General features: G+C 38.8%; 1 protein-coding gene across 1 annotated transcript in view; it reads right to left on the bottom strand.

Annotated features, from left to right (window-relative positions):
* Positions 1–27169, bottom strand: part of BAZ2B (bromodomain adjacent to zinc finger domain 2B) — a 138801-nt gene that overhangs the window by 95734 nt on the left and 15898 nt on the right. The window contains exon 2 of the mRNA XM_074144712.1: positions 6963–7005. The gene's annotated coding sequence lies outside the window, so the exon portion shown is untranslated. The remainder of the gene's footprint in view (positions 1–6962; positions 7006–27169) is intronic.

Genomic DNA, 27169 nt, shown 5'->3' with positions numbered 1-27169 from the left:
CCAATCTAAACCTACCTTCTTTCAGCTTAAAACAATTCCTTGTCCTGTCACTACAGGCCCTGGTAAAAAGTCTCTCTCCATCTATCTTATGATCCCCCTTTATATACTGAAAGGCTGCCACCAGGTCTCCCCGGAGCCTTCTCTTCTCCAGGCTGAACAAACCCCCAACTCTCTCAGCCTGTCCTCACAGCAGAGGGGCTCCAGCCCTACCAGCATCTCCGTGGCCCTCTTTGGTCCCACTCCAGGAATAGGTCCATGTCCTTCTGATGTTGGTGGCCCCAAAGCTGGAGGCAGCATTTTGGCGGGGGGGGGAGGGGGGAATCTTCCCAGAGTGGAGCAGAGGGGCAGAATCCTGCCCCTTGCCCTGCTGGCCACACTGCTGGGGATGCAGCCCAGGGTGCAGGGGGCTTTCTGTGCACATTGCTGGCTCATGAAGTTTGACACCTTTCATTCTCAGGAATTTTTCCTTTTTATCTAATCAAATTTTCCCTTTGCACAATTCGAGTCTTTTGCCTCTTCCCTTTTCATTGTACATATCCAAGAAGAATCTGACTTTTCTTCTCTTGAACACCTTTTGGGCAGCTCAAGAGAGTCATCAGCTTCCCTGAGCCCTCTCAAGGATGAACAATTCGGGTTCTCTCACACATCTGTATTATGTCACGCACTTTTGTTCCCTATTCATCTTGGTAGCCAAACACTGGACTCGCTAAATGACGTCACTACCTTTCTTGCACTGGGGACCCTGAAACTGGGAAAGAGCACTCTGGATGGAACATCAGAAAGGCCAGGCGTGGCAGTGAGAGTCGCTCCCTCAGGCTCCTGCCCCTGCTCTTGCCAATGCATCCCACGATGCAGCCAGACTGTTCTGCCCCAAGAGGCCACGGCCAGCTCATGTCAGCATGCGGCCACCAAAACCCAAACGGCCTTCCAGTTGCTGATCCACCAGTCCTGCTCAGCAAAAACTTCTGAAAAAAATCTTGTATTCACTCACTGTTAAGATAAATTAGTAAATGCTTATGGACTACTGATGCTACAAGCAATGGAAGAACAGCAGTACAACCACAAATCAAGAGTAAGCTAAGGCCTTGTGCCTCTCACACATGGTGGAAAAGATGCTGATCAGTTTGCCGCTCCCAGTTACCAAGCTGTTCTGTTTTCACATCAGTTTCTCACAAAACATATATCTAAGCTCTTCCAGTTGTCAAGTTGAAAATAAAAGAACTCTCATTGTTTATTTACTCAAGGATCCCAGTTGCCTTCTCAGTCTTGACTCTTTTGATTCCGCTGTTTCCAGTTTTCTTTATTACCACAGGATTTGCTAATTATCTTAAAATCAAAAAAGAAACTAAATGAAGCAAATTTAGTTTTGCCTAAGGATTTTTAAGTATGAAATCAAATACCAAATGATTCACAGTAACATTATGAATTCTGGTAACAGCAAATAAAAAAACCCACGTACAATATGCCTCCCCCCTTGAACTTGTAACCCTTACCCAAATCACACCTTTTGGAGCTTTTGTTTTGGTGAAGTCCTACTAAATGCAGCTTCCTAGTTGAAACAGGAACACAATACTCAGATTCACTACCGACAGCAAAGCCCCTGAAAGCTTCGATTCAAAAGACAAGGTTGCATCAACTTACATATGGAAAATTGTCTTCTCAATAGTTGACTAGAAATGTCTTCTTAAGCTAAACATCTAAGTTACAGAGCTACTGTATATTAAGACTCTAAAATTTAATTATAAAAATATTTCTCACTTCCCAGGGACAAAGCTTTGTATTGAAATGTTAAGAACACTATGCTACTAACACTTCTTTCAATAAGAAAGCAAAAGCAAAGTGAAAACACTTCTCTAGTCATATATACTTAACTTTTAAACTTTTGAAGTAACTGTACACAACAAAAACGTTTTTTGTGCAAACAGATCACTGCTATTGCAAAGATAAAACCAGCTGGTCTTAACAATACAGTGATACTACCAAAAATTCAATTTACATCTGAGCTCCTCCAGTTGCCATCTGTACAGTAAAGCTTAATAAACCACTTATTCCTCCTAACAGATGCTAATCATGGATTGACAATACATAATCAAAATCTGCTCTTTAACCCATTCAGCAAATAACCATTATTAAATCTGGCCTACAGCAGCAGCATTAAAACAATTGGAGTAACTCTTACACAAGTCACGTCAGTAGTGGGTTTGTTTTTCAAAACTGCCTTCCTATTATAAAACATATAACGTCAAATGTAGTCTGTTAGTTTAAAAGAAAACTGTAATAAAATCAGGTATTCCAGAGAGAAATACAGTTTATTAATTCTTTCCTTGAAACTTTCAGTAATTTTGAAATATTACTTCCATAATTGTTAATTCTAGTATGCTAAATTGTTTTCCTTGACAAATAAATCTAAACATACACACAGAAGCAAGCATATACACATACACACACAATGACCATATTTGCAGACAAATCAGCAACATACAGCAATAAACAACTTTTTGTTCAATTTTTAATGAGATTATTTTCTAAAAATAACTATGCAAAAATAAGTAGAAAAAAGGCATAATTGTCTTCTGCCTTTTATTTACACTGTATAACTACTGTAAGCATATAAAACTGTTAAAATCCTATTATTTTTAGTTTCTTAGTCAATGTTAATTGTTGTTATACTGAAGTAAAGATATAATTAAATCTGCAGGTGTTACACACATGTATGAAAAAATTAAATCTCATGTTCTTTGGGGGATGGGCTGGTTTGGAAGCTTTTGTATTTTTTTCTAAGCTTGCCAACTGTACATCCACCTACACTGTCAAAAACCCCCAAACTGCCACTTTTCAAATAATATTACTACAAGCAACGAACAGCATGTTTTTGTAGAATGACAGAATGGTTACAGTTGGAAGGGACCTTAAAGCCCACCCAGTGCCACCCCCTGCCCTGGGCAGGGACACCTCCCACCGCACCAGGTTGCTCCAAGCCCCCTCCAACCTGGCCTTGAACCCCTTCAGGGATGGGGCAGCCACAGCTTCTCGGGGCAACCTGGGCCAGGCTCTCACCACCCTCACAGCAAAGAAGTTCTTCCCCACATCTCATCTCCATCTCCCCTCTTTCAGGGTCAAACCCTTCCCCCTCCTCCTGTGGCTCCCCTCCCTCATCAAGAGTCCCTCCCCAGCTTTCCTGGAGCCCCTTGAGGGACTGGAAGGGGCTCTAAGGTCTCCCTGGAGTCTTCTCTTCTCCAGGCTGAACCCCCCCAACTCTCTCAGCCTGTCCTCACAGCAGAGGGGCTCCAGCCCTCGCATCATCTTCATGGTCTCCTCTGGCCCCTCTCCAACAGGTCCATGTGTTTCTTGTATTGTAGGCCACAGAATTGTTTTGGGGGAATATAAAATCAAAGATACCTTTTCCATAGCCAAATGCACCTTCACATGAATTCTCTGCATCCTTTTGAGTATTCACATGATGAAAACAGGCAAATTCAGCTGTGTTTCTGTAACTTAAGCTAACTTCTGATGAGAAGAATGGGAGCAGTTATGGGGAGGGAGCTAATGATACACTCAAATTGCCATAGAATCATAGAACTATTTTTGTTAACCCAAGTTCACCAAATTGTTCTTCTTTCTTTCCCCCTTAACTCTCTGTACAGTGTGTTCCAACTTGTTATCGCTAGTTTCTTATTAGTTGCCAGTTCCCAGACTTCTTATCAAATTTCACTTACAGTTCAACAATCACATTTTTTGTGCTATTTCTTTTGTTCTGAGACACAGCAGCTGACAAGCGATAAATCACATGGTTTTAAAAAGAAGCAAGATGTTTGCCTAACTTGCATGTTTCTGCAAGTCTGCTATGTTTTTATTTAGCTTGCAAACAGGCTACTATTTACACACACTTAAGTTACATGTGAGGGAAGTGCTTTTCTTGGTAATTTGCTTCTACATTTTAGAACCAGTAATTCAAGTATACAAAATCCCTCCTGGGTCCAGCGAAAAAACTCAGACATTTTTTGTTGTTGTTGATCTTCACACTCCTGTCACCAGTTCGAAGTAGGCCAATGCATACTTTGCTACTGTGAATAGAAACTGGATACTTTTTAAAACCTGTCAAATCCTTACCTTTACTTTCTGTAGAAAGCATGATTTAAACATCTTAAACACCTTCACCTTCTTTGCCTCAGTTGTTTTTTTTTCTCCTCCACCCTCCCCCCCCCAAAATGGAAAAAAATTAAGTGTAGGAATTATTACTTGCCATTTTTCCTAATCTTTTCAAGCTCTTCCTTTAGCAACCTATTTGTTACAACAGATTGCATACTGAAGTGCCACTTCTTTGGATGGAAGGGTTGTTACTGCATCATAAAAAAAAAGTATGTTTATAGACTAAAGAACTGGCTGTACCCACAAAAATGTTAGAGATGTCTAAGGATGTGGATTTTCTTCTTTTTCAGAGATTTGAAATTTTTCACCCCTCACAAAAGGATTAAGTAATTTATAGTTGGCCATAAACACACAAGCAGAATAAACTGGTACACTGAGATACTACAAACAATAGTCTTAAAAATAAACTTGTTGAGAGAAAGAGGTCTACGCCCAGCTATTATTTCCCTTGTATTTTTTAAGGCCAAAGGGAAAACTGATCAAAAAACACAAATCTTTCCATAAATTCCTCCTGTCCTTTTCCAATTGCATATTTAAAGGGAGAAAAGTTATGCATGTCAACTCGGCCATTTAAGGAGTGTTCTTCTCATTCCACTGCGTAAGGCATTTTCTGTTCAGTGCTACTCCTGATGGTTCCACAGAGTCACACAAGTCAGCTGCAGCCAGCTCGCAGTTCTCATTCTGTGGTTACAGGTCTAGGGAAAACTGCCCCTCAAAGTAGGATCTAGACTCATTTATGGGTAATAACTCCCAAAGCATTAGGGAGGAAGGAGTCCTCATAACACGAGCGTTCAGAAAAGTCACAGAGAAATTGTCAACCTGAGCAATGGTTATTTTCATAGTTCTATGTACCTGTATTCTCAATGGGATTGTGTCTCCCTCCCAAGGAAAAGGACCAATCTTTTTTTTTTTTTTTTTTTCACAAGTCAGAAAGGTAGCAGGTTTAGCTTTTTTAAGCCCAAGATATGAGTAAAGTTTAAAACTAATTAGATACTGCACCCCTCTACTCCCTGCAAAACTGCAAACTTATAGGAAGTTTCAACGTCTTCCTTCAGACACAGGGAGGCTGGGAAGGTAGCAGTCTTTCACTTTTGGTATGTCGCAGAAAAAAAAAGTTACCTCAGTAACAAAAACAAACAGGTTTCAGCTTTTATAAAAAGAAAGCTTCTTCATTAAAACTGGCTCACCTTACAGAAGCTGACAATTTACTACTGTATTACAGAAAGTTTCACAATGTCTGACGCCTTCAGTAAACTCTGAAGTCTAGATACAGTCTTCCTATTTATGTCTATTATTGCAAATTACTTAATGACCTTTCTATTTCTGTTTTTTTTTTTTTTAATTGTCTCCAATTGCTGCTCCTCACTTCAACATAGCAGGCTATCTTACCTCCCGCCCTTACCTGCTCTCATACCACTGCCTGCCAAGCAATGCGTTCACTAGAAAACTGTTCTTTTGACATTTAATTCATTTGATCCCTCCTGCTTGCTCCATATGAACATATTTGTTCTTTGAATTCAGCACATGTTGGTGCTCTAACCATCCCTGTAAATACTGTTTTAACTCACATGTAGTGATTCTAGACGCTTCTCTTTCCACATTGTACAGAAAGTATGCAACTGTACGCTTGAAGTACTTCTAAAACCTCACCCTTTTAAATTTAGTCTTAAAAATTACTTTAATCAGCATGGAAAAAAGATTGATTTAGCCTCCCCCCTTTTTCTAGGAAAGTTGTAGAGTACAAATTTTATCTTTACTGACTGTAAAGTTACCTCTGGATGAGGGTATGAAGGTCACAACTGAAACATAAGACACCACTGTATCACACAATATCATGTCTGTGATCTAAACAAGGCTCTTGTTAACCAACATATATCATTACTGCACACAAACTTACAATATGTCTTTACATTATCACAAGTGTACAAAGAATTGATGTTTAGTATGAGGAGCATCAAAATAACAAACTTCAAAATTCCTTTCAAATCTATTTCAGATTTTCCTCTCTTAATTTATGTACCTGACAGACAGTAAGTACAATAAAAGTTAAAAAGCATGCCTGAAAATTGCATCTGTGAGCTAAGCAAAGCTAGTTGGGCTTTCTGTTTAAATCTCTATCTATTTCAGTTTTCACTGCTAATTTTGTCTAAAGTAAAGCACAGGAGTAGGACACAAACTTTTTTTTCCTTTAGTTATCCCGAAAAACAAGTAACCTAATGTGAATGCAAAATTCTTCATTTCCTAATAGTCTAGTAAGCTATCTATTAATAAAACAAGATAATTCATGCTCATCATGTAGCAAAATAACACACGTTCTCTGACTATTCAAAATACTTTTCAAAGTTGCCAAAATTGATTTTGGAATCAAACCAATCAATTCACTTTTCACAATCACAATTCACCAAGCAAATCTCTCAATTCACTTTAAATATTCCTTAAACTGTACAACATCAGACATCAAAACTACTAAACATATATTGAAAATGTGCAACACACTGAAATTACATTCTATTATATTTATATTTCAAGCCTACATACAAAGAAAACCAGAAAGAATGACAACAGTGTTGTTATGGACATTAATTCTTAAAGACCTACTCAATAGTTAAGCCTGAAGTCACAAGAGTAATTGCACATGCAGACTAAGAATCTAAAAATCTTATTTAAGCCTGTGCTCAATGTCTTGCTTAAATCAGGACCTGGATGCAGAATTTAGCAGTAAGCCCCATGCAGTACATAACATTTTCCTTTTCCCTGTATGATTCATGCTTCTCAGAAAATTATCGGAATGCTTAGTGCTACGGGTTACTCACTGTGATGAACGTAGTCAGTTCTGTGACATTGCTGTTTTGCAACCTGCAAACGGAAAATAACCATCAGCTGAGTCACCCTTTCATCAAGTAACTTTTACAAGGATGAAGGAAGACACATCAAACAGAACAGTAACATTCTCAAAAAACCACATCTGTGAAGTATTTTCAGCATACTGAAAACACTTTGTTTCCCGCAGCCAGATACGAAGCCATTAAGACAAGAACAGTTTAAGCCAAATGTTATGTAATCACATTTTTTTTGTTTGCAACCAGCTGTTTAAATACACATACCCATTTTACCCTTGCTAAATTGTGAATGATACAGTACAATGTGTTCCCCTTTGATGTACACAGGAAGTCAAAGGAATCTGTTAAAATGCAAAAAGAATTATGGCCTTGCACAAATCAGTGGGGATTTTCAAATTTGTTTATATGGAACCAGAGTTTCAGTCCATTACTGATGCTCTCTAGCATGAGGATTTCAAATTCTCCTAGGAGAACTGAGAAGCATCTCTATATCAGTACAAAATCCACACATATTTCACTGAAAATTTAAAATTAAAAATAATTTTTGAATACTTCTTTGGATTGTTTTCTTTCCTGATTTTTTTTCCCCTGGATAGATCAAGTGTTCTTAAACGCATAGCTCACACACACCATATAGGAAGTAGAAGACAGCGTAACAGATGCAACATTTAGAATACAACCGTTTCAGGAAAATCTTACCTGCTACAGTAGTAGGAGCCTGGGATTGTTGGAGTTTTCTAATAATTTTTTTTTTTTTTTTTTATGAAGACTACTAAAGAGTCAGTGAAATTTTACAGTTCAAACCTTTAAAAGTATCTTCTGTAGCATTAAAAATATACTTGCTATGCAAACCTTATAGATGCTCTCTTCAGCTACATTGATAGACAATTTTAACTGAGCAAATATGCATAATTGCTTACATATCAAAAATGCTAGGGTAAAACGGCATTTCAGGGTTGGTTTTTTTGTGGTTTGGGGCTTTGATTTTACACTGAATGCTTTTTTCAAAAAACAAATGTGTAGAAAAATGTTTTTACTCTAGAATTTTTTCTACAGCATCTCACTGATGGGAGCATAAAGCTGGCCTATCTCACAGTGGCACAATCAAGAAAACATACTAATAAATTTCCATAAACAAAACTTCAGCCATCTACATGAGCAAGAGCTTCTTTCACAGACTTTGGTAAGCTAAGTAACAACTTAAATTTAGGTAGATAATTACATCAACAACAGCCATAGTTTTTTAAATTTAATTTTGAATTACAGTCTTTAAACATGTGGGCATTGATGCCAACAACTGCTTTTTGGTTTGTTATGGCCACTACAGTCAAACTACACTCCCAGACCTGCCAGGGAAACAATAGACATTTTTTTCCCTTGTCAAAGGACAGCCAGGAACAAATCATTCCTCATAACAATCAATGGCAACATCATCAACCTATATAGGAAAGGAATCACATTTTTTCTCCCAAGGAGAATGAAAATATTACTGTTTCCCTTCTCTACTGCCAGGCTTTGAAAACATCAAAAAAACCCAAACCTACTAGACCAGAAACAAGAGAAACAGAAGTGATGGAAAGACATATGATACAATAACTACACCATTTAAAAAGTAGGAGCAAAGCATCAGAGAGAAAAAGCTTAAAAAAAAAAAAAAAAAGACGTGTTTTGCAAGTCTCTCAACAGTCCTGCTGGCTGACTAGAACCCTGTATTGTCCTTCAGAAAAGAAAAAACAAAGTCGTATTTCTTCTTCTAAGTTGGAAACATGGTATTCACTGTATTAGCTGAAGTTCAAATACTTGCTGCCTATTATAATTTGCATATATGTTCTAATTCTAACTGCATCTCTACCTGTGGCACTGCTAAGTTTTGGTATCAGACCTGAAGGCACTGAACAGCCCACCAAAACCCAAACCTTGGAAAAAACGTTCAAGGTTCAATAGAGTCAAGGATAGTGAAAGCAGCTCTCGAAGTTCCATCTTGCCACGTGCCAAAAGTGATAACCACTGACTCTACAGGCAGGCAGAGCACACTGCACAGTCACAGCTTCCGCAGCCCTCAATGCCGCCCAACGAGAAAAAAAAAGGTTCTCTGTAAAAAAGTTACCCAGATCCCTAAGGATTCATCCACATTGGAAAGTAGCCTACTTGGTTCCCCAAGGAAGCAACAGTTCCAAAAGAGAAGAAAAGACTGGGAGGAAATCTGAAGTGGTAGATTCAGCCTGATGAGCTCTGACAATCTGTTGCTTTGACACATCTCCTTTACCAGCTGCTGACTTCTCCCTCAACTTCGTCTGCTCTGACTGGATCCAACAATGTAAACCAAGGCATGAGGAAAGAGAGAGGGGCTTTCTTATCTCTTCTCCATCCTTAGCAAATGAAAAGGCTCACTACTTGGAAAATCCTCCACAACTTTGCTAGAAACACAAAAAATTGTAAACAATGAAGTTTCCACAAGAAATTGGGAAAGGCACTTAAGAAACCGTAATAGAAAAGACTGCACAACTGCAAGTAAAAGTGCATCTTAACGCAACTGCTGTAAACCTCAGCAAATAAATTCAGTTTTTAAGAACAAAAATAGTGTTGTCCATTATATTTATGTAAGAAGAAATCTATCTTCCCATTTCTTACTCAAGTAAACAAACAAATGCAAATTAGTTTTAGATTTTTAGATTAGATATTAGGAGGAAATTCTTTACCGTGAGGGTGGTGAAGCACTGGAACAGGTTGCCCGGGGAAGCTGTGGATGCCCCATCCCTGGAGGGGTTCAAGGCCAGGCTGGATGGGGCTTTGAGCAACCCGCTCTAGTGGAGGTGTCCCTGCCCATGGCAGGGGGGTTGGAACTCAATGATCTTTAAGGTCCCTTCCAACTCTAACCATTCTATGATTCAATGATTCCATGATTCAAATAAAATGCAATATGTAGAAAATGCATCACACACTGCCCTGGTTCCTTCTCCCATATGCTGTACATATTTACAATAAACAAATTATCAAGTTAATGAAAGACCATTGTCCATTCTTCATCAATAAAGAAAAGCATATCTAATGCATGGTCTTATATTACTGAGGTTGTTTCTTCTTTTTCCAAGGACTAAAGGTTTCATTGTTCAGAGTATTATTCACTTGCTGTGGAAAGCTACCTCAATACATTAGTAGCACTCACCACAGTCAGTAAATAAATGGCCCAAGACCTCTAAAATAGGCGTAGCAATTATTTTCCCATTGAAAGGGAGAAGAAACTTCCATGTTGAAGACATCCTTCCCCTCAATCTACGCCATGCCTTCCCCAGCATCAAAGAAATACTACAAACTCATGTGTTGGAATGGATTGGAATTTGCTTCATGAATTTTTCTTAAAGATAACAGCATTTTTATATAGCCATAGCTACCCTTCCCACGTATTCACTTTATTCTTAAAATAACTCTACAAATGGGGCTTCTTTAAAAAAAAAAAAAAAAAAAAAAAAAAAAAAAGATGACCAAGATGGGCAGTCAAAAACTCAAAGTCCCAGGATTTAAAAGTGTAATTCAGGCTTTAAGTATGTTCTGTATTTCTATCACAAGACCAAAACAATGTTATATTAAATGTATTCATTACTTGACTACTTTGAAATTCTTCTTTTTGGTTTTAAGTATACATTTCATTCTTCAGTGGTTACAGTATTTCCTTAAACACCTCATCACAAAAGCACAATGGATGGCTTAAAGTTGTGTCAAGTGTCAATTATTCATTTAGTTTCTGTTCAGTTTCAGTAGGACTTCTGAACCTCCCTCCCCTCATTACCTTGGCAAACCTCAGCCACACACTGTCCGTTGCAATAATGGCACTTTACCTCCCTGTAACATGTTAACACAAATAATGCTTGGTCTCTCCCCTCACAGCAGTTGCAGAAGATACTTTGTTACTCTAATTATCATTTTATTTTACAGACAGGGAAACTTTACATTTGCTATCACCTGTACATTTCACCTGTGTACAAGATACACACCTATCAAACATACAATTAACTTGAGTTTAAAAATGATTCGAAGATTACACATGAAGCAGAATTTAGATTTTCCCTTCTTTCCAGCACCTTGTATTTGCTGCTCCCAAGAGAGTCAAAAGATGATTATCACTGGTGCAATCCCATTATTTCACACTATTTTGGAAAACTGTAAATAATAAAACTATTTTGCTTGAAAGAAATTGCTCTTTATCTTCCAAGTAAATGCAATTGTGCATTTCTTCTTAAAGGGAAGTAGCACCCAGTGTAAGATAATTTTTCGGTTAACATTCTGAAACCTAATTGGACATTTATATATTATAAGCAAACACATGAGAAAGTGGTGGAGAAAAGGCAGAGGACTTTAATATCGCAAAGAACATTATATAAGACAACATAAGAAACACACATAGTGGAGGCACCTTGAAACCCACAGTCTGTACCCTATAGGCTTTAATTGGACTATCATAAACCCAATGTTCAGGCTGCTTTTATACAATTTAATTGTAGCGAGACATCTAGCTTATAGAATCAAGAGTAAAAGTGAAACAGATCTACCACACCACTTGATAGATTCTCAGTCTCTAGAGTGGGTATATCCACACTACAATCCCCACTGTGACCGTTTCACTAGTTTTCAGCCAAGGTTAAGCAAAATTTAACAATGCAACTACCTTCTTACAGCACACAAGACAGTGTGGTTAATTTTCAAGAATTTACTGTTTTTTCCTTCAGCCCATGAGCAGCTGCACACTCCTGCCTCTACAGGAGGAGCAACACCTACATTACCCACTCCAAAGGCTGGTTCAGCATCCTACACAAACACATTAGCTCCACAAAGTTTTGTACAAGTTTTCAGGAACCAGATTCTACGTCTTCCAAAATTATTCCAAAATTACTCCTTTACCTGTTTATACATTTTAACTGACAGTACTTCAGTTTAAAATACTCCTTTTCTCCTTCTCATCCCATTGCTTCTGGTTACAACTCCTTCTAAGCAAACCCTCTATACTAAAGTCAGTCCGAGTGCACTAGTCACACGCTGAGAGTTCAGAAATGCTGCTCTTGAACAACCAGCTGTAACAGAGATGGAGATGTACCACAGTAAAGCAACCTGCAGTCTACTTACACACACAGACAGCTTCCAACCCCTCAACCCACCTCACTCCTCGCTCCACCGAGTAAGCGTGGGGGCAGGATGCAGCCCAGCAGAGGGATCTCCCTGCAGCATCAGCTCAGCACAACATCCAACACAGCACCACAGAAATAGGAACAGTGGCAGCAGTACTGACTCTAAATTGTTTTAAAGTTCTATTAAGAAAAGCAAGAAATTTGATCATTACAACCAGAATGGGTTAGATGGCCCAAATACGGCTAACTATTCAGATGGAAATAACAGCACACCCTTTTGATAGCAGTGGGGTATCATTACCCCAGTACCTTATAGCTGCCTACCACACATTTCTACCATTCACTTTCCAAGGTAGTGACAGGTTCAATTCCATCATCAGCACGTACCAGCTAACAACTAAAGGCATACCTGTCATGGCAGATGTGATTCTGATAACTTCTCTGGAGTCCAGACTCTTGTTTGCTGAGGAGCGGCTGAGGGAGCTGGGGGTGTTCAGCCTGGAGAAAAGGAGGCTGAGGGGAGACCTTCTCGCTCTCTACAACTCTCTGAAAGGAGGGTGTAGCCGGGGGGGGGGGGTTGGTCTCTTCTCCCAAGGAACAGGCGATGGGACAAGAGGAAACGACCTCAAGTTGCCCCAGGGGAGGTTTAGGATGGAGATTGGGAAAAGTTTATCTCCTCAAAGGATTATCAAGCCTTGGCAGAGGCTGCCCAGGGAAGTGGTGGGATCCCTGAAGGGATTTAAAAGCCAGGCAGGTGAGGTGCTGAGGGACACACGTCAGTGGTAAGTTTGGCAGTGCTGGGTTAATGGTTGGACTCGATCTTAAGGGTCCCTTCCAACCTAAATGATCCTATGATTGTATGATCTACTTTTATAAATAGTATGTTCCTTACATATTTCAGTACTTTTATTCTCCCTGATTAAAAGCACACAGACTGGTTTTGCCCCAGTGTCCAAAGTACAGAACAAACAGGTGCCTCAGGAATGCAAACAGTATACTGAGCAGAAAACTAAGCTAAAACGCAACAGGGAAGATATGATTTGGCATGAACTTAATTAAGGAAGTTACACAACACAAATGTCTCTGTCCAATAAAAAAAAGGACCAAAGAATATTGTTTCAGACTAAATATTCTCTTCCGTGACACAGCTGTGCATACACACAAACAAGGAAAGCTCAGGATTTACCATTTGAGTGTGCAATAACAGAAATCTTTGCAACTAGTTTCTTCTTCCTTTTAGCACTCACAGTTACTCCGCTAACAAAGCCCAACAGAAAAGCATTTTATTGTTTTATTTTTTAGATTTGTTTATAGACCCAATTATTACAAAGCATAAAACAGCATCTTCAGTAAAAAAGTATCCTTAAATGCAGACAAAATCCTAATGCAATTTGAGAATTAAAGGCCAGAAACAGCTGATATTCCACACTCAATGGAGATAGGTGGAAGTTGAATATTTAAAAGAACAGAAACTGTAGAGGTCCGGAAGAGGAGATTGTAAACTTTCTCTTATGTTTGTGTCTCCCAGTATCAACCCAGCACAGGCGAAGTGTCTCACTAGCTGCACTGTAGAGCTCATTGTGCTACACAGACACACAGGTGTGATAACAGCTTCTTGTTGCAAGAATGGGACAGTTAATGTGGACAGGAAAGACTACATTGGTTTTTATTTTCAAATTTCATTATTAACTGTGCAATGTTCATGTAACCTAGCCTTTTATTCCTGCACTATGTCCTTATTGTGTACAAAGAAAAAGGAAGTTTCCTGTGCTTAACATTAGCACATAAATGGAGCTAATTGAGGTTTGACTTAAGTGGGAAGACAGGGTGGGGTGAATTCCCACCTTTGTTACTGTTATCACTTTGCAAGGTGTTTTTTTTAAGCAAGACTAGAATAACTGGTTTACATTCTGGCAATGGCATCTTCTCAATTAAATCAAAACTTGGAATTTGAAAGCACTGCAGAATGCAGCAAAAACTGCACCATTTTCATAAAGCTGTGAGGCAAGACATTGTCTTTCCTGACTGCAATTTGCTTCTTTCTCCAATGCAAACATACTACGAAAGATATGCCCGTCTTAAAAATTGACTTGGTGCCCTTTTTAATTATATTGCAAACAAAGGTTGAAAGAACATAAGTTTTCAAGTTACATTCTTCATGGTTGTCATTAGTAATTCAGGACTTGTCTGCTCTGGAAGTTTACTGTGACGGGAGAGAGATAACAAAATTATGGCATTATAAAGGACTGAAAAAGTTATATTAGGGAAACACTGTCAAACTTGCATACTTGTGTTAAAATATGTAACTAGTATTTCTTGAAAACCCAGTAGAAAGAACATTTGATAGAATGTGGGCACTTGTTTCTTAAAACTTACATAAATATTTGAAAAAACTGAAGCAAGGTTTTCTATGCAAGACAAGATACGCCATTACCGATACTTATAAAAGCCTGAGCAGAAAAGTCATTAATACCTATTACAGACTAATACATGACCATTTGCTTCCTGAAAAACCCTTCTACCTGAATAATCAAAACAAAAGGAAAGAGAAGTCATGGCTGGAAACTACACAGTTTTAGGAAAGTAAGCTGATTAAAAAAACAAACATATTTTTAGAAATATTTTTGAAAAGTATTTTACCTCCTTTGATGAACTAATGTGTGGAGAACCAATAATCCAAAATATGGATTTAGAACAAAAGATGGACCAAAAAAATTTCCACTGTGATAGTACAATGAAAAAATATATGACATGCAAATATCATATCTGTGCAAATATATTACATATTTTCAGAAAAAATTTAACCTACCGAGGCAAAATTATTCCTTATGACTTCCTGGACCAAATCTACTTCCTTCCTATCCCACATCATGCAATACTTCTCACAATGGATCCAATATCATCTTAAAATTATGCTTCCTTCTCCCATCTTTATATTCCTCAGGGTTTCAGCCTAAACTTACCATTTGTGTGAATCCTACAATTTTTTTGTTCTTTACACTGTTTTTCTTGGAGTTTGTGGCAGGAATACTGGCAAGCTCTCAGTTTTTAATTTTGTTAAACTAAACCAGTTTAAGTTCTTTTAAATCTTTCTGTAAGCCTCCAAATTACCCTCAGAACCCTAATGTATGTTCTTCTCACCTATTTTAGTTTCAAGTTTCTTGAACATGAATAATCCTTCTGGAACAAAACAGAAATACACCGTATTCCAGATAAGGCCTTATCAGAACATTCCCAATGCAACAATGACATAAGAGAATCATTAAAGCCACTGCACAAAAAGCCTCCCATCCAGAGCTGCCACATTCATGTATTGGGCAATGAGGATACAACCATCAGAGGCTCCTCCACTGCCACGCAGACCTGTTCACTGGCTCATCTCCTTACAGCTCTTACTGCATCTTCTCAACAGGAACAATGCTGAGGGGGGGGGGAAAAGGGGAGCAGGTAAAAAAGCCTGTCTTGAATACTAACAAGTTGGACTGGGTCTCTTAATTTTAGCCTAAGACCAAAAATTTCTTTGAGGTCTTCTAGTTTCTTCCACTCGTTTGCAACTGTACAGCCCTCATTCCATTAAGCATTTGAAAGGAGAAAAATAAACATAACTTCTATTCCTCCACAATGCGCTGTTTTCTTGCTTACACTATTACATTATCAGTGTTCAAAGAACTAACCATTCTTCACCTACATTAGACAAAATTCTAGAAGTGGTAGGAAACAAACACCATTACCCACATCTTAACTTGGTAAAAATAGAATGGCCGTAAGAAATGTTAATTCAGTTTCACTGTACTATTCAAGTAGCAGAAAATAGGAGCTTATGACATTTTTATGGTAATTTTCCTGAACTCGGGAAGGCACATTTTCACTACAAATATGCTAGCACTTCTTTAAGAAAGCAAAAGCCACACAAACCCTGTGATGAATTGTGGTGCCTGCTTTCTTCAGTGGGAAGCTTACACCTCTCTGTTGTAGAGAAATGCAGGAGTTAGCTGCTAGAAGACCGCACGCAGGAACTCTGAATTGGCCCCAAAACACAAGACTAAGGCTTCTAATCCACAGTTCCTCTTTATTCTTTAATTCAAGTAATTTGATCTGTGCACCTGAAGACCTCTCATACTCAATTCTCTGGGTATAGGGATCGACTTACATAGAATCACAGAATCATCTAGGTTGAAAAGACCTTTAAGATCATCAAGTCCAACCATAAGCTTAACACTGCCAAGTCCACCACTAACCCATGTCCCCCAGCACCACTTCTACCCATCTTTTAAATACCTCCGGAGACAGTGATTCCACCACTTCCCTGGATAGCCTGTTCCAATGTGTGGTAACTCTTTCAGCATAGAAAGTTTTCCTAAGATCCATCCTAAACTTCCCCTGATGCAAGGTTGTCTGATCATGATCCAAGCAAACACCTTCTAGACACAGTCCTTATTATTCTCTGAATTGCTATCCTTCCTGTAAATCTTCATTAATTTAAACTTGCCTTTTTGACCATTTTCAAGTATTTTAAAAATATTATTAATTCTCATACTAGAACAATTACACATAATCTGATTTCCAAATGCTGAAAATCTCTATATACACTGTGTGAAGAACAAAGAGGATCCTCCTTTGTGCTTATTTCTCTTTCAGTGTAAAAGGCCTCTGTTAGGTTATCATTATCCTCTCACTGAAACAGAATTCAAGGTAAAAAGTGAAAAAAGTTCAAAATGCTGAGGTATGTCTTTTTATTCACATTGCTGACCGTTTCACACAGCTTGACAAGGTGAGATTCCCAGACTCAGCTACTAAGAAAAAAAAAAAATCCTTTTGGAAGAAAGAAAAGCTGTGTGGATTGTCAAAACTCTGTCGACACGTCAGGCACTCTTAGGCCATGAACTTTTCCACATCAGGACCTCTCACTGCTATGATGGATGAAAGCAATGATGTCAGCAATGACAAGAAGGTCTACGTCACGATTACGTATTTTGATCAGGATTCAACACTTGTAAGAAAACGATCTTTTGGCAAAGCCTGTCTAAAAGTGCTGAAAGGTTTTTACTTAATTAGTTTTCATCGACTCCCACATTCTACAGACACGATAGAATTTTTCTCTGACTCAGCACTCACAGGGACCAGCAAGCACAGTTACGACCAAAAAGTGTTGGCCGTTCTATACAACCTCTCCTGTGTGTCACTTCCATACACTTGATAAACAAGAATGGTATCAAGGCCCTTCTCTAACCAGTGGGGACGTGTTGATTAACAATTCTACCATGCCAGTATGAATTGAAGAACGGAACACTGTCAGAAAAATAAAATACTGCTCCTCTTCCTGCCATCATCATCAGTGGAAGACGAAAGAAATGTGAGAAGAATTAAGTTTTCCTTCCAGCAAAGGAAGCACCATTTCATCCTTTAACATCCATTTTGAGCTGAACAACAAGAAAAAGACTGAGTATTACTACATGAAGAGGGACTTTATCATCATCCTCCGTGGAAAGAATGACCACTACGCTGAGACCGTGTATTTGCTCTACAACATTGAAAGCTCCAGCACACCGGGAGCGAGCAGGAAGACCTGACTTCAGCATTCACGTAGCTGCTCCTGACTGCCAAAAAGAGACAGTAATTGCTTTGCATGTTGCCCTATTAGCCAGAAACCCCAGTTACAAACAAAACTTCACTGCAATTTGTGTGATTCAGGGAAACGTGCACAGTATCAGAAAAGCAACAATCACGCAGACACAAACAGCTGCGGAAAAGAGAGAAAACAAGGATGAAAAAGCCAGTCAAGGGAAAAAAAATAAGGAAAAGGAAAAAAACAGACCTATGACAAAGGGGGAAAGGCCTGTTTGGGTTTTTTTAATAAATAAATTAGGTTACATAACTGAAAAACAAAAACACAATGCAAGTGAAAAGGGAAATGAAGTGATAATTCTGTGCACTATTATAATAATTATTGGCACTGTGAACACAAATAGTTTGAAGTTCTTCTAATTTTTGCAAATTCTCACCACTGATATAGGTAATTTTATTAGGCAGGTGTTTACTATCACAGCCAGCACAAAGTATAGACATCATATTTAAAAGGTCATTAAGTCACTTTTATTAAGTCTCCCAGCACTGAAATCTCCTGATAACACATGGTTAGATGAGGTGTGAAATACAGATTTGATTCCCAATTAAATTATCTCAAGAACACAAGCAAACATCAAGAGTCTTATTCTGAAAACTGTAACAAGAAGCTACTTCTTTCCATGTAACGATCTTATTCCCAGGTCCTTAACAAAGAAAGTAGTTTGATCTCCAAAATTTGAAATTTGGGCTCCCTCTGATGTGACAAAACAGGAACAGCCTGTATCTTCGCTAATAAAAGCGATTACCAGCTGCAAGATAAAGCACTTTAAGCAAATGAAATTGGATATTAATTGCTTATCAAGTATAGCTACATTTAAACATCCGCTGCATCAGATCTTGTCTCTCTGTACTTTCACGTCAAAGACAAAAACATTGCCCTGCCTGTTAACAAAACCTATGAATCCAACTTGTAACAACAACAAATCTATCTATCCATCCTATTCTTAAAAATTAACCAGACAGAGAAATAAAGATAAGTTCTTGTCTTTATGGTTTCCTGAAACACTAACAAGTATGTGTCATTGAACCATACACAAAATCACAGAACGGTTTGGGTTGGAAAGGACCTTAAAGTCACCCCCTGCCCTGGGCGGGGACACCTCCCACCAGACAAGGTAGCTCCAAGCCCCCTCCAACCTGGCCTTGAACCCCTCCAGGGATGGGGCAGCCACAGCTTCTCTGAGCAACCTGAGCCAGGGTCTCACCACCCTCACACCAAAGAATTTCCTCCTAATATCTCATCTAAATCTACCCTACCAATCACCTGCCATTTAGTGCCTGAGATATCATGGGAGAAAAAGACCACCCATATCGCGTGACACTGAAGATTTTATTTAGACCTAATGCAGAAGTAGTATTTTTGAGGCAGAAACACAGGTACTTTTTACAGTTACTTGTAATTGTTCTCTTGATGTGTGAGCCACATTAAAAAAATCATTTTTCAGATTAAGTACACAAAAAATTACATTACCTGAAGCAGGTAGGACTTAACGAATTTTCATAAAACAGAAGTCACAAATATAATTGGGGGGATGGGGGAAATTGTGTGCAATGTAATGAAAGTTTATTTGGCAGAGGACTACTGGAATCCCCAGAAAAAACAATCTTATATAATGCTAAGATCATACTATTTACTATACATCAGTACATATATTTTGTAGGCACATCAGAAAAAACACGAATAGATTGAACAACAGCATTATAGAAATGCAGACAGCTTCTACCTACAAATATATATTAAGGAACAACAATAATCTGCTATAATTCTAATTCACTCTTGCCCAAGATAACATTATCTTCTTAAAACACAAATGTGTAACATTTAGAGGCACTGGAATATTCTGCTCACAGGGGCCAACAGTTCCCATCTATCCACGAACCAAGTCAGCATAATACAAGGTTCAAACACACACACACCATGCCCTCCAGCAGGCCAGACACCTACAGTTACAGCTCTTGCTTCTTCTGCCAATAGAACAACCCTGGGCTCCTGCACTGACGTCTGTCATACAAAACGCATCAGAGCGACACTTACTTTTACGTATCGCATAGTCCTTAGACAGCAGTATCACACTGCCTTTTCTGGATTTCACAATGGATAGTCTCAATTCTGTCCCTGAGAACCACAGAGTCTGCTGCATTTTACACTACAACAGAAGCACATACTAAAATCTGAGTTATGTAGCCTGGTATTGGGAGATGCCATTAACAAATACCTAGTAACAGAAGATAAACAGCAGCCATACATAAGAAAAATATATCAGGATATGAGAAGGTGTGGTAATAAAATACCCAATTTGTGATTCAAATATTGCATCTTCATTCTCGTTTAATAGTGTTTCATAAAATATTTGATTTAAATTAAAAATATTGTAGTAAACTTTATTGGATTACACAGAATCACAGAACTGTTAAGGCTAGAAAAGACCTTCCACTACATTTAAACTGGAACACTGCTCTTATTAATCACAGCAAAAATTACAAGATAATGGATCAGACTGTATGGTTCCTAGCTACAAGTACAGTGAAGGCAGCACTATTTTTCAAATCAACAAAGAAAAGATGTAAAAATGGATTTTGTTATTACTGACAGGTATTGTATTTTAAGTATTTGTTTAGTTCCTGAAGTTTACTGCCTTACCAAAAAAAGACACTTCAGTTGGTCAGCTAACTAGCACAGCAAAGAACAAAGGAAAACGGTGATTTTCCTAAATTTCAAAATCATGGTATGTTTATATATTACCCCTCATGTCTCCATATTTGTAGAAATTGAGAGGGATTACTGAAAGGTGGGACTACAACCATAAAAAAAGAAACTAGTTAGCATATTTTAAACGGTGGTTTTAAAGTAACACATTACACTTTGGGAACAACAAAAGGCTTCAAATTGGTCAATGTGCAAATAATCATATCAAAGGCAATAAAAGACTGCATCACATATAAACAATAGTACTAATGGTCACCTTCATTTGTTCATCCCTCAACAGTCAAGATACTTGACATGAGCCGTATGACAGGCACACCCAGCTGATTTCTCGTATCACATGATAAGTACAGGTATAAGATGTTACCTGAAAAAACTCTGTTCCATAGTTTCCTAAACACAGAACTCTGCTCGAGAAAGTTCATTTCCCTGAAGCCAAAAGGCAGGCACTCCAGCTGAGACTACCACACGGAATTCTGAAACGGAGAAGTGACGTTGCTCCCTGCTAGCATGCAGAATATCAGCACTGAGAAAGCCAGTAAGCAGACACAATGCAGGAGTCAGATGACTAAGTCTTACACACTACAGGAGCATTGGCAGATATGCAACAACTATACTCCCAGTAAGAGGAAAATATTTTCCTTCTCTCAAAGAGAAGATAAGTACTGTTTTAATGTATGCCAATAGTGTCATTCATACCATGGCTCTGTAAAGGAAAAAAAGCAGGTACAAGTGATTTACATTTAGTTGGACTTGGTAATTACTTTACTATAGGCTTAGTAGCAAGTTCTTCAGTTCTGTCTTTGATGGATTACTGCATGTGTTTACATTGCCAAGTTCTCCTTTACCCAAAACCTGAGGGGAGAGGGAGAAGGGTTGATCTTTCTTTTATTAAAATTAGCTCCTTTGTTTTTCCCTGAAAAGCGACAATTATTTCCATTCAACTTTATCTGTGCCTAAACAAATACACAACTTTCTTGTCTGTAGCTCCATTCTGTCAATTTACAACATTTTTATTATTCTGAGGAAAGGCAACAAAAAGAAAGGAAGTTTAACCTATAATGCTCAGGTTTCTCACACAGTTTATCACAATGTTACTAAGATCACCTGTGTCGAGGTTCTCTCATGACATGACATAACAGCAGGACAAGAAAAGCCATTTTGAACTTTCCATATTTGTCCATTTCCTTAAGGCACACTTTTATGAAGTCCTCCTCTCCCAGGACACAGTGGATTAACTGTCAAAACAGTATAAGCTAAGAAATAAAAGAACAACTAAAAGTTATCTTTTTAAAGATCACATCTGGTAGACTGAATTTTAATCCTCATGCATCTCGTTTGAATGAAACTTAAAGACCTCAGAATTTTAGTAAATGTTACTCTACTCTTTTGGTCAAAACTTATGGCTCTGCGTGTGCTCCTACTATCATCCTGACACAAAATTATTTAAACAATTCACCAAAACATCCTATAATATAAAACAAGTGACACACAGAATCACAGAGTGGTTGAGACTGAAAGGGAGGTCATCTCATCACATCCTGCTTGCTCAAGCAGGGTCACCCAGGACTGTACCCAGATGACTCTGGAGCATCTCCAAGGGTGAAGACTCCATAACTTCTCTGGGCAACCTGTGTCAATGCTCGGTCACCCTCATGGTGACAAAGTGTTCCCTGATGTTCAGGGGGAACTTCTCATGTTCCAGTGTGTGCCTGTTGCTGCTCGTCCTGTCCCTGGGCACCTCTGCAAAGAGCCTGGCTCCCTCCTCTTGGCACCCTCCCTCCAGGTGTTTGTAGACATTGGTGAGATCCCCGGAGCCTTCTCCTCTCCAGGTGGAGCAACCTCAGCTCTCCCAGACCTTCCTCACAGCAGAGGTGCTCCAGACTCTTCAACATCAGAATGGCCATCTATTGGACTTGCTTCAGTAGCTCCCGTACTGAGGAGTTGAGAACCAAACACAGAACTCCACACTTCTGACAAATTTCACCTCTCTCTTTCAGCACGCACCTAGCTGTGTTTCCAAATAGTGAAATGGTATAAAGAATTATGGTAACAACTTACAAATTATTGTAATTCTTATACCATAAAGAATTATGATAACAACCATCTCAAAGAAACAGAAACTGCACATAGATGTTTCTCTGGGAACACTGGAAAACAGTTCCATGATATCCATGAACAAAAAACATTGACAGTGTTGCAACACCAAAACAACAGACTGCTAGACATCACTGGAAGTTGCAAGTATAAAGCAAGCTAGCAATTTAACCTCTTACTAGTTGAAAGAAAATTGAGAATTAGGTAGGAGTGGACTCTGCTTTCATGGGTGCCCATGTTTTTTCTATACTCCCCCTTCTCCTTTCCTATGAGCCAAGTCTTCCTGAAGTGACGACATATATCTTGGCCACATATGAGGGGAAAAGTTAAAAAAAAAAAAAAAAAGAAAAAAAGAAATAAAGGGTGAATTACAGACACACAAAAGAGTCTAAAAATAAGGAACTAGTGGTAGTCAAATTTTTTACTTCAAACCATTCGTATCTATTAAATTCATTATCCTAGCATCATTCTAGTACAACAGCAATGGCCTGGCATCCAGTGTTGATGGTATGCAAACAACAGTATGGATTACAGCATGCCTGAAAAATAACTTTTAAGCTTTGTGTTTCAAATTATTCTCCTTCTGCATCCCTACTCTTTCTGGGCTAAAATAAGCTTGCGAGTACTTTCTTCTGGTCTATGAGTTTTCAGTGTCAGGGTAAGAACACAGTTTTGACTCAGGTTCCTGCTAAGATGAAGGCTGACAAGATAACCTTTGAACCTGTAGAAGCTGTCTGCCTAGTGACTGGAAGAGAAAATACTGTAAAGAAAGGGCACTAGAACCTGACAGGAAGGGACCATTACAGGGCGCAATGGGGCAAGAGGCTGAATTCCAAATATACCAAGTGTTTCTTACTAGAATACCCTTGCCTTTTCATTTCTTAAAGGCTGGAGCTTGAGCTAAAGAATGAAACTTCCACCGTTGCTTAGCACTAATTTAACTCTGCTACTAATGAAGCCCAAAGCACATCCTATAAGAGTATCAATAGAAATACTAAGCATTTTTAAAATATTGCCCTAAGTATCAATCAGTATCCGAGTACCTCAGACAAAAAACATGAAATCAGATTAGTAATAATCCACTTTGGAATAGTTTTATTAACAAAATACTGTTTATTTAGAAGGAAATATGTTCAAGATATACATTTGTTTTAAAACTTAACACACTTGCTTTCAGTTTGTGATCTACAGACCCCTGGCAACCTGAATCCTGACTGCTTCTTGGCCCATAAAAAAATAACCGGGCAAGCAAGCAACAGGGAAGTTGAGAATTAATCACTCAGAGATCACACTCTTTAAAAGATGTGACTTCTGATTATTTCATTGGTTGCTATACGCAAAATGTTCCATAAAAAAAGGGAACTTAAATGTCTTATTTAAGAAAAAAAGCCCCTCCAAGCCCTGTAAAAATTGTAGTCTTGCACTTTTGCTGTTCAAAATTATTTAAACTTATACTGATATAAAGGCACCTAACTCCTGTTAGCCAAGTCAAAACATACTGAAACCTGTTTTTCAGCAATGATGACTTCTTTTCTAACATCAGCAGAAGTTAATTATTGCCACATGCATGAATCAGTGTGATTTATATTACAATAAAGCAGCCATTTGTGCAGGCTTTTTAATATCTGACAAACAGGCCTAACTCTTGCTAGGCTGGTTTACAGTACGGAAGTGAATCAGCTACTATCTACTGCATCATTGAAATCCAGTACAGGATACCACAAAAAAACACCCTTCACTAGCATTAAAAAATAGCTATGACTATACTTTTTTAAATCCTATGGTTTTTATTTACATTTGACCAAATAAAATGCCAAGTCCTGCTTTCATTGATGAAGCTGCGGTCAGCTGTCCATAAGCTAACCGTGCACACAATCCGTTTCACGGGACACTGTAAAGCACACAGACTTTGGTTCCAAAAAATCCCCCAGTAAAATGAAAGTTCTGGAAAACTATGTATTATGTGCATGCACTTCATAAAGGCAAGTGTTAATTTCACACATCAGTGCAAATGTTCTCTCATGTAATACTGGAATGAAAAGACAACAAAGTAACATGACTTGCATATCCACACCCTCAGTAAGAAATACACATGGGAATGATTCTAAGGCATTTTCACCAACAGAAATAATCGGATTGCTTATTGCTGGTAGTTACACATGTAAGCATTCTTCCATTCATGTTACTCAGAAGTGACCAACATTTTCTAATTGCAATCATACTTAATTTATTCTGAAAACATACTTTTGGTAGAAAAAGTAAACTTTAGTATCCAGCATGCACATACCATATATACTATGCACATTCCTTGCAAAGGCTTTTTACTACAGGTTTCCTTATATGCATGCTACTTTTGAGGTGGCAGAAAAAAATTCTCCTGTGACCAGTGTTCCCATGATAGTCCCTTGCATTTTCCTTCTGCCATAAAGCAGATCTGCTGCAGGAAACACAAGCCACTTGGCAGGGACAGTGATGACGACGGAAAGACACTTGCTGGGCAGCGCGCACACACTGAGGAATCGGAGAACGGCTTGGGGCAGGGCTGAAGTAACACCAATGCTGCCTACCATTTCCTCAGCTGGCAGGTCTAATCCGGGCATCTCCTTCAATACGGTGATCGATTTTCAGAAAACGGTAGAACTTTACCTTTGAATACCTAGCCTACTTTCAATTATGGCTGAAAACGAGTGGCAAACAAGTTACTGCATGGAATGGACAGGCACACGGACAACTCGGTCAACAGACACAGCATGGTCATAAAACTTTACCTGTGTTGACAACAGGTACTTAGAAGGAAAAAGAGCCACAAAAAACTCCTGCATAATTAGGAGTAACCAGAAGCATTACAGAAGTAGTTGAGTTTTATCAGAAATTACTTGCTCCATTTCATAAACAGCATTTGAGCTCAATCTCTGTTTATTATGAAGTGTGTAAATACAAGTTAATCTGCAGCTCCAAGACAACAACTGTTTAAGGATTCTCAAAAAATCTACATTTCATTTTTTAACTAATGCCAGCAGCTTTTTAATTGGGATGGTGCCTCACATAATTAAGAATCGCAATGTGAATACTGTACATGCACCAAAGCCAAACTTTAAAGTACAAAACACTACTATAGTCAAAACAGTACCATATTCACTGGATCAGCAGCCACATATAATACTTTCCTTCTTTCTCTGACGACTGTGTCTAGAAGAGGTAGTAATGTTTAAAAAAAAAAAAAACCAAAAACGCTCAAACTCAGCATCTGCCCAGGAAAAAAACAGCTTAAATTTTTAACAGCCTATGTTTTTCTGACTACCGTGATTGAGTATAAATGGAGTAAAACATTTTTCGTAGTCAAAAAAAAATCAGTTAACGAAATTAGAAGAATGTTGAAATCTGGTAAAAAAATTGGGGTGAGAAAAAGTGTACATTATTATGCTTTGAATAATAATAAAAAAACCAAATTACTAAAGGTATTATAAGAGCATTAATGTTACTATTGAAATCATGAAAAGAGCCCATTCGCTGACTAATTTAAGGCTGAGATTCTGCAAAACACTTTTACACGCTTAGCTCCTTTAAGTGTCAGTAGGCCAATGCCTGTTTATGAACGCAGGCACACACTTAAATCTATTCAGGATTACGATGTATTGACTTAATCTAACTGCATATGAGTTACGATACGTGCCTTACATCTAATGGTAAACTTGTGTAGTGGGGACATCCAACATCTATATACTGCTTAAGTTTTCTTCTAGCAGACACAGGTCCCTATTCAAGGAATACAAATAGCAACTAAGCAAGCACATTTATGTCATATATAACCATAGAATCATTTAGGTTGGAAAAGACCTTCAAGATCATCAAGTTCAACCATTAACCCAGCACTGCCAAAACCACCACGTCTGCCCAGCTTTTAAATCCCTCCAGGGATGGTGACTCCACCACTGCCCTGGGCAGCCTCTGCCAATGTTTGATAACCCTTGGGGTGAAGAAATTTTTCCCAATCTCCATCCTAAACCTCCCCTGGGGCAACTTGAGGCCGTTTCCTCTTGTCCCATCACCTGTTCCTTGGGAGAAGAGACTGACCCCCCCTGGCTACACCCTCCTTTCAGGGAGTTGTAGAGAGCGAGAAGGTCTCCCCTCAGCCTCCTTTTCTCCAGGCTGAACACCCCCAGCTCCCTCAGCCCCTCCTCACAAGACTTGTGCTCCAGACCCCTCACCAGCTCCGTTGCCCTTCTCTGGACACGCTCCAGCCCCTCAGTGTCCCTCCTGTCATGAGGGGCCCAAAACTGGACGCAGCCCTCGAGGTGTGGCCTCACCAGTGCCCAGACCAGGGGGACCATCACTGCCCTGGTCCTGCTGGCCACACTGTTCCTGACACAGGCCAGGATGCTGTTGGCCTTCTGGGCCACCCAGGCACACTGCTGGCTCATGGTCAGCCAGCTGTTGACCAACACCCCCAATTTAGTCAATGCTCAACAAATTACTAAAATTAGGACTAACAGTTGAAGCCTGTAAGAGTCTAATCCATAGCCCAAACATTTGTTGAGGTTTCAAAAACACAGGAATTGTGTTAGTGGCATGCCACTGGTTTTTAGAATGCTTTATTTGGCTAAAATATATGTTACTTTGCTTATAAGACAGCT

The sequence above is a fragment of the Numenius arquata genome, chromosome 3 (genome assembly GCF_964106895.1).
Source record: "Numenius arquata chromosome 3, bNumArq3.hap1.1, whole genome shotgun sequence".
NCBI lineage: Eukaryota > Metazoa > Chordata > Aves > Charadriiformes > Scolopacidae > Numenius > Numenius arquata.
The sequence above is the reverse complement of the archived record's forward strand: the minus strand, read 5'-3'. Positions and strand labels throughout refer to the sequence as shown.